The sequence below is a fragment of the Lepisma saccharinum genome, chromosome 1, assembly GCF_977018435.1.
Source record: "Lepisma saccharinum chromosome 1, izLepSacc3.1, whole genome shotgun sequence".
Classification (NCBI taxonomy): domain Eukaryota; kingdom Metazoa; phylum Arthropoda; class Insecta; order Zygentoma; family Lepismatidae; genus Lepisma; species Lepisma saccharinum.
Window position 1 is genome coordinate 191,161,334 of NC_139229.1, and position 4,519 is coordinate 191,165,852.

Below are 4,519 nucleotides of genomic sequence, written 5' to 3' on the forward strand. Positions count from 1 at the left end.
TTTGACAAAAAACTCAAAAAGACGCTCGCGTCAATTGGTGCAAACAAATGCTCAATAAATACAATCGTGGTGCTTCAAAAGACGTATATAAGATTGTAACATGGATATATGCATATGAGCCGGAACGTAAACAGCAGTCGACTATATGGGTGTTTCAAGATGAACCCAATCCAACAAAAGTTGTTCGCGGTCGAAGCACATCCAAACAAATGGTCGCCTGTTTTTTCGGGAAAACTGGTCATGTGGCAACTGTGCCTTTAGAGGAACGTAGAACGGTCAACTCTGAATGGTACACAACAATTTGTTTGCCAGAGGTCTTTGGCCTCCCCATGGCGCAGTGGTAGCGTCATTGCCTTGTAATCAAGAGGTCCCGGGTTCGATTCCCGGTGGAGGCACAAGTGGTTCGGATCCCACTTTAAACTGTAGGTCCAGTCCCGATTAGCCTTACTGTGCATAAAGTGGACTTAAAACACCAACCCAAAACCAAAGCCAGAGGTCTTCGGTCAAATACGGAAAACACAAACGCCGTCGGATCATTCTTCATCAAAACAATGCCAGATGTCACACATCTCGTCTAACAACCGACTTTATGAACAGTCAAAAAATCGAATTGATGGGTCATCCGCCGTACAGTCCTGATTTGGCATCCAATGACTTCTTCTTGTTCCCGAATGTCAAGAATAAATTGCGTGGACAACGATTTTCGTCGGCGGAAGACGCCGTTGATGCGTTCAAAAATCATATTATGGAGGTGTCTCAAGAAGATTGGAAAAACTGCTTTGATAAATGGTTCGAACGAATGCAAAAGTGTATTGACCATAAAGGAGAATACTTCGAAAAACAATAAAGCAGTTTTCAATGCCAAATTCCCGTTTTTTTCATTGTTAGGCTCAAAATATACCATACGTGACCCTCGTACACGTATGGTTACATGAACGCATTTTCTGAGGTAACAAAATTATTAGGACACATGGAATTCATCGAAGTTGATCACCGTACAAGTAATAATTCAACTATTTTTCATAGATTTCTTGGGTTGTATGACGTGACTATTTCGAACACACTAGAATGTCAACCTCTATCCTGTGCAGCATAACCTGGAAACTTTTTTCTTTCAGGTCAACGAGTCCCTGGCGCCTGGAACCACTGTCAAATTAATAATTTATGACAGTTTGTATTTTGAGTGTCAGCATCATAGAGGTATCAATTTTATCACAGTTTTTTGTTTCAATAGCTCTAGTAATTACTTTCACTTTCTAATGACAAAATTGGCTTTTTATGGGTTGATAATTATATTATATTATAATATGTGAACATTTCTAGCATACATAATATTCACAAGTAAAATATACATGTTATGAACACCAGAATACACTTATATATTGAATCATTTATATATCCAAGTATATGTACTTATTGAATTTGATTGGGTGGGCAATCGGGTGGGCGCAGGAATTTTTGGGTGGGCGCTTGCCCACCCGTGCCCACCCCTGTCGCCGTCCCTGATATGACACGTCAAGTTCAAGATCATGTAGAGGCTGTCAATTGCATTGTTGTCGTTTCTTTCTCCAAAAGAGTATATTTAATCGTACAGCAAGAATGACGAAAGCTTATCTCCTTGTTTTGTAAAAGAAAGTGTAGAATAAACACCAGGGCCGGAAGGAAATAGGATGTAGCTTTATTATGAAAACAATACGGTCAACTTACAAACGTAAAATACAATTTTAGGAGTGGTTGTTGGCTCTCAAATATGCAAGAAGTTTATACATATGATTCATGCATGCATTTTCATATGCAATATGCATTTATCAAAAAACGTTTATAATATAGCTACAGTTGCATACGCAATATGCAAATGCATAACTATCCGGTGCCTATCTATTTGGTAGTCTAAATTCAGTGTCAAATATCTTACTTTTGTGAGCCACAGGCTTGCTTTTTGACATATTCAATTATATGATCCGCCACAACTTTGTGAGCAATATGCTCACTTCATATAAAGGTAAAAAAAAAAAGGTAAAGTGTTCCCCTGTGCATAGCACCACGCCATGAAGGCGTATAGGGGATGTGGGGGTAACGCCCCACACTTTCTTGATCCGGTCGTGAGTGGGGGTGATGTGATCAGCATCACGCCCCTGACCGCCTTTACCCCCCAGGGTTTCCCCCAGGTACCCATGTTATTCGACGCTGGGTGGGCGCCGGGGCCGCTTCCACCGTTAGAAAAGTTCCCGGATTTGAACCGGCCGGGGATCGAACCCGGGACCTTGAGCATGGTAATCAGACGCGTTACCGACTGAGCCACCGCGGCCACTTCATATCAAATGCCATATTCTTAAATATATTGATTGTCATTAATGGTCTTTCATCACATCGCTTTCCGCATATATTCATCCTCTGACATTACAATAATCCTTATTTGCTTTACTATTGCTATATTTATTTCGTGACGACTACATTTCATAACATGTTTATCTCAGTAAATATCATCTTTACTGCATTACATTGTAATGATATGCACTATACTTTCTAGCATGTAAAGTTGTCGACTTAATATTTCGCAACTGAAATTTCTTGATTCGACTCACGGTGTGGGAATGAGTATTCTTTGAGAGTGTCCCTTCGCTAATGTAACCTAATCACTACTTATGCGCACCGTCGCAATTAGCCAAAACTAGATGAAAAGCGACGTAAAATAAATACAATTTTCACTTATACAACCATATACCGTATATTGAGAGTATGCGTCTCGACTTTTATGTGATACTACTTACTTACTGGCTTAAAATATTGTAACAGTAAGTAAGAGCAACTAACACCACGAAAAAAAGAAAACTTAAGTAGGCCTATGCTTTGAAATGTGTTACTTTGATGGTACGAACAAGTTCCCAATTTTCTATTTCCTTAGAGATGCTGAAGAAACTTGTTTAGAATCTATCGGCTGGAAATGGCATGTTGCACAAAAGCAACGTCTGTCTTAAGTGTACTGACATTATTTCAGTAAACGAGGTGAGTTGCTCTTAATTGATGACTACCCGTCGAAATGTTCCGATTTATTTCAATACATTAGGTGAGTTACTCTCAATTGATGATCAGCCGTCGAAATGTTCTCATTTTCTTTCAGTAAATGAGGTGAGTTGCTCTTAATTGATGATCTTATCTTATCTTACCATCCGGCTCTACAACCCCTGGTGGGCCTTCGCCTCTTCCGCGACGTGTCTCCAGTCTTCTCTATTTTGTATTCTTCTCTCCCATTCTCTTATTTCCATCTTCTTCAGGTCCTGGATGACTTCATCTCTTCATCTTGATTTTGGTTTCCCTCTTCTCCTCTTTGAATACATTCTTTCTTTCATTGTTTTTTTTTTGCAATCTTTCCTCTCGCATTCTTTTGACGTGCCCCATCCATCTGATTCTTTGTGATTTTATGAATCAAACTATATCTTGTCCATCGAGTATTCCATCTAAGTTTTCATTATTTTGTATTCTCCATTCATCATTCGTCCTTACGGGTCCATAGATTTTCCTGATTATTCTTCTTTCAAGAACTCTCAGGTGGTTTTCATCTTCCTTCGAGAGAGTCCACACTTCAGAGATGTACGTAATTACTTGTCTCACTAAGGTTTTATATACTTTCATTTTAGTTCTCCTGTCGATTAGCTTGCTCTTCAATAACTGTAGATTGGCGTAGTATACTTTGTTGCTTGATTGCATTCTGTCCAAAATTGTTTTACTAAGTTGATTATTGTTATATATTGCCATTCCCAGGTTTTTAAAGATTTGAACTGTTTGTATTTCTGTATCCTCTATTTGTATGCTGTGCATTTGTCTATATCTGCTTTTAGGTGATACAATCATGCATTTTGTGTTTTCAGTGTTTACCTGTAGTCCTACTTTCTCTGTTTCTGTTTGTAGTTGTTGAAATACTTGTTACATTGAATTTTCTGTCCTTGCTATGATTGCTACATCATCTGGTTAGGCACAGATTTGACTAGTCTTGGTAAATATAGTCTGCCTTTTGTTAATTGTACTAATGGCTTTGTGAAGTGCAATGTTGAAAAGGGTAGTTGACAGCCCATCTCCCTGTTTTACTCCGCTGTTGATGATACAAGGAGTGCTTATCTCATTTTCAACTTTAACACTTGCTATTGTATGCTCAGTGATCATTTTTATTAGTCTCACTACTTTATCTGGGTAGTTTAATTGTCTCATGATCTGCAATAATTATTCTATTCTTACACTGTCAAAGGCCTGTTTGAAATCTACAAAATGCATGTAGTTCATAGTGTTCATAGTGCTTTTCTATTATGTATCTTGTTACGAATAGTTGATCTGTTGTACTTCTATTTGATCTAAATCCACATTGATATTCATCTAGTAGCCTCTCTGTGTAGTTCTTTATTCTATCATTTAAGATTCCTGATATTTTGTACGTTAAATTCAATAATGTTATGCCTCTGTAATTTGATCATTCCAATTTGTCTCATTGTTTTATGTATAGGACATATTATACCGATTCTCTACT

At 38.1% G+C, this 4,519-nt stretch overlaps 1 non-coding gene across 1 annotated transcript; it reads left to right on the forward strand.

Moving 5' to 3' along the window:
• Positions 1-321: 321 nt before the first annotated feature.
• TRNAT-UGU (transfer RNA threonine (anticodon UGU)) lies at positions 322-395 on the forward strand. Its single transcript has one exon. It is a non-coding gene; the product is annotated as a tRNA-Thr (tRNA).
• The last annotated feature ends 4,124 nt before the right edge of the window (positions 396-4,519 follow it).